This window comes from Lytechinus variegatus, chromosome 15 (assembly GCF_018143015.1).
Source record: "Lytechinus variegatus isolate NC3 chromosome 15, Lvar_3.0, whole genome shotgun sequence".
In the NCBI taxonomy this organism is placed as follows: domain Eukaryota; kingdom Metazoa; phylum Echinodermata; class Echinoidea; order Temnopleuroida; family Toxopneustidae; genus Lytechinus; species Lytechinus variegatus.
In genome coordinates this window covers 2,871,684-2,886,705 of record NC_054754.1, presented here as the reverse complement: position 1 = coordinate 2,886,705, position 15,022 = coordinate 2,871,684, and the positions used below count along the sequence as shown (strand labels likewise).

General features: G+C 36.7%; 1 protein-coding gene across 1 annotated transcript in view; it reads right to left on the bottom strand.

The window, feature by feature from the left end:
* LOC121428324 (MAM and LDL-receptor class A domain-containing protein 1-like) overlaps positions 1-12,313 on the bottom strand; it is a 57,084-nt gene extending 44,771 nt beyond the window's left edge. The window contains exon 1 of the mRNA XM_041624892.1: positions 12,218-12,313. The gene's annotated coding sequence lies outside the window, so the exon portion shown is untranslated. The remainder of the gene's footprint in view (positions 1-12,217) is intronic.
* Positions 12,314-15,022: the final 2,709 nt, after the last annotated feature.

Below are 15,022 nucleotides of genomic sequence, written 5' to 3'. Positions count from 1 at the left end.
GTTGTTCGTTAGCTAATAGCGACTTTAAGAACAACTGGTGAACCTTTCCTATGCGCTAAAAGAAAATCACCAATGAACATTTAAGGGTGAATATCATTTACCATCAAAAAGGATCACCGGACTTTCCTAAAGTCAAGACGGCTCGAAGAAAATGTTTTATGACGTAGAAATGTTTGTGTGTGTTTTTAAAGTTGTTTCTAACGAATACAGTGCTGTATTTTTTTTATTACTCCAATTGCATTTGTAAATTTGCAATATAAAGATTATATACCTTAATGTTGCAATCAATCTAATTCAGCCCTCAGCTGCTATGGAGTTTTCATACTCATATTAAAATAATTTCATTAAATATCTATACCGCTACAATGACTGTTTCCTAAATCCAAACCAAATATTACCGCATTTATTAATTTGGAACACCTGTACCACTATAATTATCTGTACCATCACAGTACTGCTTAAAAAAATCGAATTCAATGACTAAATATTTGAATTTCTGAAAATGTAATATGTGTAGATACTTCAAAACGGAAGAAGACAACCAAAGTTTGGGTTTGTAAAAACAAATCATGAGAGTGCAAGACGGCTCGAAAAAGGTATCATGAATTAGGAATGTTTGAGTATTTTTTAAAGTCGTTTCTAACAAATACAGTGCTGTATTCTTTGATTTAATTACTTCAATTGCTTTTGTAAATTTGCAATATATGTACCATATGTTACAATAACTGGCTTTAACATGACTTGTTTATAATGTTTGTGGGGGGGGGGTAAGTTGTTTCTAACAAATAGTGTTGTAATATTTGATTTAATTACTACAATTGCATTTGTAAATTTGCAATATGTATACTACAGTGCGTGTCAAAAAAAGTTTACACTTAGAAAAAATCCTGTAAAATTATATATTTTTAATATCCTGAAGATTTTCCACATTTTATTATTATTATTATTTGTTTGGCGTCACCTGTGCCTGGGAGGCGAAAAGCGAACTGAATCACTGTGACCCGCAGGTCTCTCCTCCCGATATAACTGATTGGGGGGAATGCAGGTGGACCACTACACCGGGGTTTCCCCTACTCTTATACGAATAGTGCAATGGGTTCTTAACGTGCAAAGGTGGTGACTCTCCTCTACACGGGGCCTCCATTTAACGTCCTATCCGAGGGACGGAGTGTTTTCCATTGTAACATAGCCTGCATCTATGAAACATGGGAGAGACGTTTACACACAACGCACTGGCTTCAGTCATCCGCCCGGGGTGGACTCGAACCCACTATCTTTGGTTCGACGGGCAGACGCATTACCGACTGAGCCAACACCGCTCTCCTTAACCGCTTAACATTGGTACAGATTCATTTAAGCTAATTACGATATAACTGTCGAAAAATATTTCCGCTTGAGTGAGCACCAGTTACTTTTGAAAAGTTAGTGAAAAATGATTTGCGCAGAACTTTGAAATAGTTATGTGAATAAAAGTAGACCTTGATCATGAAGGAAACGTGGAATTTAGCTTGTGAAATTGATTTTAGGATATATTTTACCTCTTTTAACTTGTTTCCTTGCCCAAAACACTTTGAAGAGTGCATTACGACCCACCCCTCTCCCCCAAACACCGAGGCCATCGTGAAGATATTTGCTTTACACTGAGCTTTGATTTACATGAAATGGCTTAGGCTTCATTTTCATTTTGCTAATCATTGTCAAGCTTGGGAAAAGTGTGGAGAAACAAGTATTAAATGAAAAATGAAATGTAAACCCACTTTAAATGATACAAAGTACACTGACTACAAAAATATTCTGACAGGTATACTAAGAAGATGTAAAAAGAATTATTTTCATAATCAATTTGACCTCTATAGAAACGATGTTAAAAATACATGGAAAGTTATAAAAAAACGTTATACAAGGTAGCTTCAAAATGTCTACGCCCGCGAAAGTAAATGTTGATGGTGAATTGGTAGAGGATCCCCTTGCCTTGGCAAATGTCTTTAATGACTATTTTGCATCCATAGGCCAAAATCTTGCCAACACTATCCCTGCCTCTTCTAAACACTTCACATCTTTTCTTAATGTCCCTAATCCAAATTCGATATATTTCACACCAACAGACGTAAAAGAACTAGCTGATATAATTTCTGGACTAAAGAATAAAATGAGTTCAGGATGTGACGATATAAGTAACATTCTCCTGAAAAGAAACCTGATACACATTATTTAACCTTTGACTTATATCTTTAATTTGTCTCTTTCTACAGGAGTTGTACCTTCATCATTAAAGCAAGCCCGAGTAATCCCTGTTTTTAAAAAAGGCGACAACACCGTGTTGGGAAATTATCGCCCCATATCATTATTGACATGCCTTTCGAAGGTTTTGGAAAAAGTAATTTTTGTACGCACGACAAAGTTTCTTAATATACATAAATTGTTTTATCCCCTGCAGTTTGGTTTTCGCGAAAAACATAGTACTACTCATGCCCTGTTGGCAATGATCAATAAGATTGCCAATGGAATTTACAAGTATGAGCATACTGTTGGGGTGTTCCTGGACTTCTCCAAGGCTTTCGACACAATCAACCATGATATCCTTTTATACAAGCTTACTTATTATGGAATCAAAGGGATAGTCTTGGAGTGGTTCAGGAACTACCTCAGCAGTAGGCAGCAATATGTTTCCATAGCAAATGTAAATTCCCCTCCCAAATCCATCTCATGTGGAGTCCCTCAAGGCTCAATCTTGGGTCCGCTTCTTTTTTTGGTCTACATTAATGATTTTTATAAATCATCAAGTACTTTATCATTCATTCTTTTTGCCGACGACTCAAATATATTTTTTTCCCATAAGGACCCCAAACATTTACTTGACACACTCAATAAAGAATTAAAACTAGTCTCAGAGTGGATCAAAGCCAACAAATCATCGCTTAATCTCACTAAAACAAATTCCATGCTCTTCAGCAATATCATTGATGAACTCCCAGGTAACATTACTTTTGATAACATTAATATTCAAAGAGTATTAAGTACGAAATTTCTAGGAGTAACTATCGAACGACAGACTGTCATGGAAAGAACATATATATAACACATGCAAAATAATTTCAAGGAATATTGGAATTATAAATAAAGTTAAATTCTATTTCCCGACTCATATATTATTAAACTTATACTCTACGCTGATACTCCCGTATTTGAACTTTTGTATTATTGCATGGGGGAGTTGTGCTGATTTTCATTTGAATAGACTTTTACTACTTCAGAAAAAAAGCTTTGCGCGTTATTTGCCATTCTCATTATCGGGCACATATGAATGTTCTTTTTAAAACTCATGGAATTCTTAAGATACATGATCTTTACCATTATAATCTTGGTTCTTTTAAGGCGCTGTCACACCTTGGCGTTTTAGACAGCGTATGCCCGACGTATGAGGAATTTGGCGAATACGCTGGCGTACGTCGAATACGTTACGGGTAAGTTTTGCATACGTTAAGAGTACGCTAAAACACGCTGGTATACGTCGTCATACGGCGAGGTCGTCGAAAAATTTTGTGCAAGCACAAAATTTTTCGACGTATGCCAGCGTATGGCTCATACGTCCCGCATACGCGGGCCATAAGTTGTAGGCAAGTTACGCGATTGTTGATATACGTTGACTCACGTTACTCGTAAGTTACTCATAAGTCGATGTACGTCGAGATAATGTCCAGCGTACCCTAAAACTTACTTCTAACCTATGAGTAATGTGCTTTGAACGTATGTGTAACCTAACCCCAACGTATATTGACGTACGAAGACGTGCTCTGGACGACCACAAAACTTACTGGACGTGTTTATAACTTACAGCTACCGTATAATGGCGTATTGACAACGTTTATCATGTTTATAGGAATTGGTATATTAAGGTGGGGTTCACAGGAGTTTTCTTCGGCATGGCGGTGGTGTTGATAGGTGATGTATCGTGCGGTTATGATTTGAATAGTCGAGCGGCAGCCTTTTTATAGGCTACGACACGTGTTTGTCAGCAATACGCTGCCGCGCGCTATGCGTAAGTTTGGCTATGGTAGGGCATAAGTTGTGTAAGCCAGCAATACGCTAAGCATTCGTTGGAATACGTTACTTATAAGTTAACGAAGCGTTCGATATAAGTTACTAATACGTTATGTATACGTCCAACTCGTTATGAATACGCTAAGTATACGCCCAGAGTTGAACAAAAAAAATCAAAGTTCAGCGTATGCCGACGTTTTAGAGAAATTTTGATACGTCGGGCATACGCTGTCTAAAACGCCAAGGTGTGACACCACCTTTATGTTCAACCTTAGTAAAGATGAACTACCGGACGTATTTTATTCTATGTTTACACGAAATATCAATGTACATCACTACCCTACAAGATCTGCTGGACTTTTCCATTTACCTAGAACGAGGACATTATTAACAAATAAACTGTTCATATCTTCTGGTATCAAACTTTGGAATTCACTTCCGCAAACTTTACGAAATAAGCCAACTATTCATAGCTTCAATAGAGCACTTAAAAAAATCTAACCAATAACTACAACACTCACATCATTCATCATACTTAGGATATCTTGTGGATCTTCTGTTCTTCCCCCACCCCCTGCCTTTATTTCGCTTCTTTTCCCCGTCTCCTTTCATTCGCTCTACTTGTGCAGATTTTTTGTTTCTTTCTTTTACTCGTTTTTGTCCTTTGTTTTGTCGTTGTTGTCTTTTTTTATTTGTCTGTTCTTGTAATATTTCGTCAGTCTTGTTTTGGTATAACTTTTTGTCATGTCTTGTTCTTGTACCGTTCTGCCACGTCCTGTTTTCGTGATGTTTTTGTCTTGTGTGTCCTTTTCACTTTTCTTCATATCTTGTAATATAATCCAGCCTTGTTTGTCTTTTACTTGGGAGAATATGCAAAAAATATACATATTTAACAAGGATTTACATACAATTTTTACAAGAAAGATATGATGACTTGCATATTATATATATTTTGAACTTCAACAAGAACGATATGATTTGTATATTATATATAGATATATACAGTGCCGCCGCGGGAAACGTCACGCCCGAGCACGCAAAAAGCCTAGGGGGCTTTCGCGTGTAACCGAGGGTATTCAAGGGGAGCAGTCTAGGGCGTTTAGACGGGCCCGCGGTTTCCCGCGTGCTATATAATATTGGCCGTGCCCGCACTTACCCTCGGAAATCCTAGGGTACGTACATTGCACTATGTTTACATTTACTTCGATTATCTTGTGATAGACCATTATGTTTTTAAACTAGCGTGATCGGGATCTATTGTAGGTTGAATTTTTGATTTAAGATGTTATTTGTTTTCTTTTCTTTTATTCTTTAATTTCTGTTTCCCTTTTAATTCTTTTCCCTTATTATTTCTTTCCCTTCTTTCCTTCCCTGTTTCCTTTCCGTTTTTCTTCTGTCTTTGTTTCTTTCAAATAATGAAGGAATTATTTTTCTTTCGTTCTTCCCTTCTTTCTTTCTCTTTTTTCTTACTTTTCTCTTTTCTCTCAATATATTTTTTCTTTCACACATTCATTCATCTTCCCTTCCTTTATTTTAATTATTTCTTTCTTTATTCATTTCAAGTAATGACAGAAACCGTTATCTGTCCTCCATTCTTTCTTTCAACGTTTTAATCATACTTTTTCCTTTGAATTTTCCTTAATTTTTTCTTTCTTTCCTCTCAATTCATTTCTTGCTTCCTTCTTTCTTCCACTAGCCCTCCCTTCCCTTTCTTGATATATTTTGTTAACAAGTCTAACATTGTGTGGCCTTTTTTGTTGTTGATTTTTTGGCCTGGCTCGGTCGATCCTATGTAGTGCTTTGCCGATTGTCCCGTATTTAATTTTGTGAAATCTGGTCACCCCGGCTGGAACGTCGAAGCTATTATCGCAATGAATCTAAACTTTTCGACATATAGATACATGCATATACTCTCGGACGAAGGCCTTCCCCGAGTCTTGACATTTTTTCAGTGCTCATTTATCATTTCCTTTCGCTGGAATAGTCACAATGATCGTTGATTACGATACAACGTTACGACGTGTTTATGACATCGGTCATGCGCGAGGTCGACTCATGATATTTCACCGCCTCCTTTTTGTGCCACGATCTTTCTTTGATTTCTTTAAAGGGGGTTGTCGATTACGACCCGACGTTGGTGTGTTCTTTCGACATCACATCATGCACGGAAGGCAAGAGCCCCACTTATTGTCATTTTATCTCATTTCGGTATTGATATTTTATAAACCTTTATCATAATAAGCGGGGTATATAGGGGTCCGGGGGGGGGGGGGAGAGCAAAAAACCCCTCTCATATCGGGGAAAATTGTTCTTTCTCACATCATAAAAAGTAGACGCGCAAAAAGCGAACCCCAGCAAAACTGGTTGTGCTCATCGATTTTTTTTTTATTTGGTTCTTTTGTTATTGTGCAGTCTGGGAGAGTCTTGCTCCCCGTCCACGCCGACCCCTCTCCTTTGATCACATCCGCTTCCCAATTTATGACAGGATGTTCTTAGAAATGGGGGGGGGGGGGATATTAATTATCTGATGCGTCAACAACAATGAATAAGGATATTCTTTTCAATTCGGTTCAAATCGGGTCTTTAAAACCCCCACCCTGTAAAAAGTATAAATTTACCCCAATGTTGCAGATTTAACAAGTTTGTCTTTTTGCTAAAACATCTGATTACATTATCTGCTCTCGATTGCGGTGTTAGTTACATCGGTAGATATTCGGATTGGGAAGATAATAATAATTAACATAATCAAAGTAAAGATTACTTGTCCAACGCATTTATTACGCGCAATTTTATAAAAAGTTATAGATGGGTTTAAAACGAATATTAATATCCTTGATACACTTATATGATGATCGTCGAAGTAAAGATTAACCTATCATTTTTACGAACTGCGGTTTTATATTGATATATTAGTTGGATATCATTTAGGGTCTAGACATTGTTTCAATTATTTCATTTCAGTAAAACAATATTTTCCTTCGAATATATTTTGTTATATGAATTGGAAATGATAAAACGAAATCACAAAACCAAACCACAGCTTGGTACAATACATAATTCAGTGTTATATGGAAGATAAAAATAATAATACATGAGATTTGTAAATCGCACTTTCCATCTTGATTAGATGCTCAATGTGCTCCAGAGCAGAACAACAAAACTATTTGCATATATGTAACTATTAAAAACTTTCCTAACGCATTTAGCTTAAATGCTTAAACCATGCAAGCAAAGGTATGTTTTTGAAAGCTACTATGACGTGTTGTATGGAATGGGTACTTAACGAGTTAATTATCACTTGCCAACAAAGATATACAAACCCTTCTTTTCTTTTATTAAGAATTTTAGCGGGTGCTCACGCAAACGCTAACTATCAAACCTAACTTCTTTTCGGGGAACAAAGGAGTTAGTCGAGCCAAGTTGAAGAATAAAAGCCCGTCCGGGTTCACCTCTATACAATATAGTCGAAAATCCCTTTAATCATCACGCTCGATATCCCCCGCTATATTTTCTCTTTCTCTCCCTTTCCCCTCCTTTTTACCCCCCCCCCCCATTTATTCACTCTTTTCCTTCTTGCTCCCCTTCATATTTTTCTCTTTTTCCCTCCTTCTGCTGTCCCTCTATATATTTTTTTCCCTTTCCTTCTTTTTTCCCTTTCCTTTATCCCTTCTGTTCCCTTTTCCCCCTTCCTTTTCTGTGCCCCCTTTCACTCCTTGATTTGTTTCTCCCCTTTATTTTCTATTGCTTTCCCTTCCCCTTCTTTTGTAATACCCCCTCCGTTATATTGCGAAACAACAGTTTCTTGTATTCTATAGAAATGTATAAGTAGCTTAATTTAACATAGCATTATATGTTGGGAAGAGAGAAAGAGTAGTTTTAGAGAGGGATTGAGAAAGAACTAAACGATAAATGAAAATAAATTTGATGATGAGAGGTGCATATGAAAATGATGTCCACAGATAAACATCGGGAAAAGATGAGAGCTAGTGGTTGAGATAGATAAAGGTAAATCAGGAAGGGGATAAAAAATGATGAAAATTAGAGAGGGGTTCCAGCATTTTGATAAGAATAGTCGTATCCTTTTCTTTCATTTTCCTTGTTTCTTTTCTTAGTCCCTTTCCCTCTCTCTTTCTCGCCTTCAGTAACTTTTATCCCCGCTATTTCATCTTTCTCAATTTTCCCTTCCTTTTTAATTTCTCACCCCTTATTCCTTCTCTTTATCCTTCTTTTATTTGCCTTCCACCTTCCCTCTTTTCTTTCTATCTCACCTTCGCTTTTTTTCATCACCTCTGTTTTCTTTCTCTCTAGGTTCTTCTTCTTGTTTTAATTTCCCCCTTCCTTATCCCTTCTCCATTTTACCTTTTCCCTCTTTCTCTTCTTCACCCCCCCCCCCCTCTATTCTCTTTCTCCCCTTTCCCCTTCTCTCAGTCCGGGCTCCCAGTTTTCTATTTCTTTTATCAGCCTCTTATTACCTTTTGCTTCCGATTTGAAAGATAGTTTTCGAAAAGTTTTAGTGTTACAGTGCCGGCCGCGGGAAACGTCACAGTGCCCCGGGGATAGACGCGGGCGGTTCCCTAGGGCACTCATTTTCTAGGGGAGCGGACGCGGGCGCTTCCCGCGTCCGCTCCCCTCAAATGCCCGCTACGGGCTACCGCGTCCGCCCTAGGGGGCACTGTGACGTTTCCCGCGGCCGGCACTGTAGATATACAGTGCGTATCAAAAAAAAGTTTACACTTTGAAAAAGTCCTGGGAATTAAAAAATACACAACACGTGGGTAATTTTTTCACATATAATCTTCAGTTGGGTCTCATCTATCCAATGAAAGTAAAAGTTTTGTCAGAATGTTACACTTGAGTGAGCACTGTCCATTTCTGTAAAGCTCGAAGAAATCTGTTTGCGCAGAAATGCTCGTTTTCATGCTGTGTCAAGTCGAAAGGACGAAATCAAACTGACACTACGAAAGATTTATCATACATTTTCCTTGCACTTTTAGGCAATTGGAATAAAACGGATACATTCAAGCATTTTGTGACAATATTGCCACCCAAATTGAAATTTCAACACTCAATAAGCACAACCTTTACCCTATTTGTGCCAGCTGGATCTGAGGACATAATCCGAACAAAAGTTTACATCAAACATCTCCAGCATTTTTTCACTAAGTTTTTGTCATTGAAAGTTGGTTTACATTTCATTTTTCATTTAATACTTGTTTATCCACACTTTTCCCAAGCTAAGCAATGATTAACAAAATGAAAATCAAGCTTAAGCCATTCCATGTAAATCACAGCTCAGTGTAAAGCAAATATCGTCACGATGGCCTCGGTGTGTTGGGGAGTGGGGTGGGGCAAAATGCACTCTTCGAAGTGTTTTGGGCAAGGAAACAAGTCAAATAATGTAGAAGATATCTTAAATCAATTTTACTAGCTAAATTCCATGTGTTCTTCATGATTAAGGGCTACTTTTATTCGCATAACTATTTCAAATTTCTGCGCAAATCATTTTTCACTAACTTTATAAAAGTGAGTGGTGCTCACTCAAGCGGAAATATTTTTTCGACAGTTATATCGTCATTTGCTTTAATGGACCTGTACCAATGTTAAAATGTGGAACAATCTTCAGGATATTACAAATGTATAATTTTACAGGATTTTTTCAAAGTGTAAACTTTTTTTGATACGCACTGTATTACTACTACTACTACAACAACAACAAATACTACTACTACTACTACTACAAATACTACTACTACTACTACCACCACCACTACTACTACCACTACTACTATACTACTACTACTACTACTACTATATACTTCTACTACCACTACTACTAGTACTACTACTACTACTACTACTACTACTACTACTACTACCACTACTGCTACTACTACTACTACTACGACTTCTATTACTATTACTGCCACTACTACTACTGCTTCTATACCACCACCATCACTACTATTATTACATGTAAATACATCTCCCAGATAAATCCTGGATCCACCCCTGCACACTAGCATCTATAGGTCCCTTAAGCCGTTACTAATTCAATAAGATTCAATCGGGTACCTGGAGTATATGTTTAAAGTGTATAGCAATGTAATGTCAATTATTTATTTTAATATCTCAAGTACTGTTTCAAGAGCTTGATCAAAGTTCAGAGAGACAGGGATTTAAGATATCATCTCCATAATTATATCAACATAGTCTGATAATTGATCTCGAATGATATATTTGCAATTAAGCTATGAATAGGCCTATGTCATCATATTGGCTACACCGCTGAATACGCCCTCTTTCTATGATTGAAGCTTTTTAAAGTCTCTATATTTTTACCCAAATATGCAATGTTCCCTGTTATTTGTTTCCTTAAAAATGAAAAACAAAATGAAAAATTGAGATATTTCGTATCTATTATTATGCTATGGTCTAATATTTATGAAATAAAAGTGTAATTTTGACAGAATGTTGCGCTTGGGTGATCACCGTCCATTTTTGTAAAGCTCGCAGAAAGCACGTGTCAAGGTATACGGGCGAAAAACAAACTGACCGTGCTCTGCATTTCTCATTATTTAAGTTGTATATAAATTATTTGGTTTATGGAAATGAAAGAGATAAACTGTATGAGCCTACAGATTGCCTTGCTACCCGAATGAATATTTCAACCCAAGAGTTACACATAACTTTTAGTGTTTGGGTTTAGGGTCTGAGGATATTAAGTTAAACAAATCAAATGTAAACAAACAAAAATTCAGACAGTCCGGCTTTTTCTTAATTTCGTTTTGTCATTAAAGGGCAGTTTACTTTTTTACACACTTTCCCAAGGCATGGCAGGGAATAAATGCTAAGAAAAGCAAACAACTTCACGCGATTCACTGCTACATGTAAAGCATCGCGATGATCTGGATGTTTGGGGTAGGGGGCAGCGGTGCTCGATTGAGTGTTTTGTTGAAAGATAATACTTAAGAAAGGAAAAAAAGGCAGCTTCATTCATATCAGTCTTCCGAAGTCCATGGTTCTACATGATAATCGTCTAATTTTATCTGTATATACAACTATTTCTCCAACTATTGTGCAAATAATTTTTCACGAACTTTTAAAAAGTAAGTGCTCACTCAACAGGAAATATTTTGTTGGGGGAATCATATCGTCATTCGCTTAAAGAGATGTATATATACAGATGTAGAAAAAACACTTCAGGATATTACAATTATATAATTTTATAGGATTGTAGGATTTGTTTAAAATGTTTATCTTTTATATACACACTGTATTGCTCTCACTCAAAACAAAGGCCGACATAATTTTTCGTACACATTCATCATTATTTTGTATCGAATCAAATTTAATACCAAGACCATCACCAGTGGCGTATGGGTAAAAACAATTGAGGGGTCCAAACATGGCGTGCGCGGTAAAATAAGTTGAGAGCGAGCCAGTTAAGTGAGCAACTTTCTTCAAAACTAAAAAAAAAAGAATCTACGCTCTTTGATAGATATTGACATAATACATGTAATATCCATAAAATAACATTCTTTTTTTTTTTGGGGGGGGGGGCATGACCCCCATCTGCACGCCAGTGACCGCTACCATTACTCCTGGCCACCACTACTACTGCTACTACTACTACAACTACTACTATTACTACGACTACTACTAGCACTACTACTACTACTCGTACTACTGCTAATACTACAACTACTACTACTGCTGCTGCTGCTGTTGCTATACTTCTACTATTACTACTCCATGTATAGGACTACTCTTTCCATTACTTCTACAACTACTCCGCTATTATCTTGCTAAGAATGATCTACTTGAAGGAGAGGGGGGATGAGAGGGAAACTGAGCAGGAGAAGAATGAAAGAGAATTTTCATTTTTTGCTTTTCTACCTGACGATACTGACCAACTAGTATTAAGGGATTGGTCTGTACAAGGGCGTTGTCACGAATGTGGGGGGGGGGGTCACGGGACGACCGCCATTGTGATTTTTAAATATAATACACAAATCGTGGAACGGGGGGGGGGGAGAGAAGTAGAAGAATTAATAAAATAAGTTTGGGCCGTTTAACAGTAGGTCAACCATTACTTATAAAAAAAAACTCACCTTACGTTCGCCCCCCCCCTTGGTCACCACCCCTGGGTCTATATGTAGAATTAAAATAAACTCACGACATGTTGTCTCGTCTGAGCCATCTGAACAATCTTGTTTGAAGTCGCAAACTTTCTCGTCATCGATAGATGGACCATTACTACACTGAAATGCAGTACCTGGAGAGATATCATGTATATGAAAATAAGTATAGGGTTGTCAAAAAATAACACCAATCTGCTTAATAATAGTACACACATAAGAAAGGAATCAATAGAATGACAAGTACATTTAATATCTCGGTAAAGGGAAAATAAAATTGACAAAATATTTATAAATATATAAATCAATAAAACAAATTGTATTATTGAATGAAATCAGCCTCTGTGCAAAATAATGAAAATAAGGAGCGCCAAAGCGAAGTATCGTCATGATTAGAAAAAACTCTACATAAAAAGATTAAAATCGAAATTGATACAAAGACAGGATTTAAGATTGATAAATGAAATTGGCAAACGTTCACTATCACAAAATTGATAATTTAATGACATTAAATATATATACTAGCACGATAGAAAAATATAATTGAAAAAAATTATCATCCTTGCCTGAATTCACAAGAAATGTTACTATTGTAACGATCCAAAGAAATGCCGAAGTTTTCATCCTCATCCTCGGATTTTGCAAAGCTGCTCGACGATGTGTTTTTACAGAACTTTCTCGCGTATTTCACCGCCTTAGCAGTTTATATAACAATACTTGCAGTTATAATTATGACTGCTTTATATAAACTTGCAAATTAGTTACATGCATAAATATCAACGCCTGCACACGAAACTGAAATGAATAAGTTATTGATGGAGGCAACGTAGAAAACATAATCATGATGAATATTTGTTTACTATAATCTGGTTCTAAATTCTATGTAGCTCGAGTGGTACAAAGTTTGTAGATAGGCCTATATATCTTTCTATCTGATAATCATAGCTAATTAGTTTTTTTATATTTTGGAAAGGCCTGGGCAAACAAATATTTTCGATGGGGGGGGGTATGCAAGAAGCCAAGAATAAGCATGGAGAAAATTAGATTAAAATTGAAGGATCCAGTACAAGTTAGGGAAATGTTTTATTTGCCATATTTAACTAGTTTTATTGTTAAATTCTTAAGGCATGCAGACCCCCTCTCCCTCCACCACCATATGTCATGATTGTAGTTGGTAATACAATGTAACCTATATGTCACATCGAGGGATATAGACATGATTCACTCCGCCGGGGATTGGCAGGTCTCCAGAGGCAGGGGGATCCAGTAGGAATGAAGGGGGGGGGGGCTGTTCAGAAACATTGTGAGAAGCCGAAACAAGAAGGGAAAAAAGTCTTCGCTCCCGAATAAAGGTGATTTGCTTCACGTAAACAATTCTATACTGCGAATGCCTGACTACATTTCCTATTACGTATACGGTTAATTATTTTATGCGTCTAAAGAGGTGGGGGTTGGATCCGTCATTGTCCAGAATGATGATTATCAAGAACTAACAATCAACAGTTCCCATGCAGTGCCGTGAGCGGTAGGCTTTCCCAATGCTGCCCCCGACCAAAATGGGGAATGGAAAGCGATAGAGAGAAACATGAAGAGGGATAAGATTGAGAGGGGGAGGGGGCGAGAGGGGTATCTTCACATCTAGCTAGCATGCTCCCCAAAGAAGAACGCTAAATAGCATAATTAAAAAAAAGGGAAAATTATGACAAACTTGTAAATATTGTAATGAATTGGGAAATAAATCTTTTTCAAAATAATAGCACAGGTGAATTATGCATCATACATACTTAGATCATGAAGACTGGAACATTAATTGCAGAGAAAATTAAATTATGAAAAATTCATTTCATGACTAAAAAAATCACTTGTGGACGTTGAGATTGGTACCCCGGGATATCCAATTTTAGTAGTTTACGAAAGTAAACCATAACGGTTTTCTTTGTAAAATGATGATAATTATACGGTCTTCTACGATTCCAAACGTCATCAAAATATAGTTTAACGAAACATTTTTAATCATTGATACCGAAACATACAATATTTGGCAAATTATATATATATATATATATATATATATATATATATATATATATATATGCATAAATTAGAGATAGAATTTATATCCAACTGTTAATAGGGGTCTGAAAACAACAAATTTGAGTTCAGTTATGGATGGCCTGACGTGGTAGAATCTTTATCGATTAAATCATTTTATTATTTCAAAATGAATGGTTTTGTGGCGTTTTACCAACAGTTTTTTTTATAGTTTATTTGTATTGCAATGATTTTCATTGAATGCATACCCCACTTGTTTTGTGCTGTAATTTTAACCTCTATGATTGATTACGTACACAGCAAAAACTGTGGTGTTAACCGATGTACCTATAGAGAACCACACTAGTTAATTTACACCGGTGTTAGATTGGTGGTGTTAGTTTTACACCTATATAGGTGTTATTACAACAACTATGGTAGTTACATTTACACTCTTTGGTGTTATGTTCAATCTCTAGGGTGTTATTTTAACACCTCAGGGTGTGGTCCTCTATTAACACCAATTGGTGTCAGTTTGAACACCACAGTTTTTAAAGTGTAAGATTATAATTTTAAAACTTCCAGGCACTTTTGCATGTCATAGCCTACCCACGTGATGTCATTATGAAAGAAGTTATGACAGGTTCGGAGGTGTCATAAATATTTAGTGAGGTTGTTGTACCGATCTTGGCAAAGAGGGCTTCGTGAAACGGTTAGCGGACAAGTAGCTCACTATCTCCAATTTAGTCAAGTTAGACTTATGACGGTGTTGAGAAACGGGCCCCAGGGGCTTCGCCCTGCATAAAATTAAA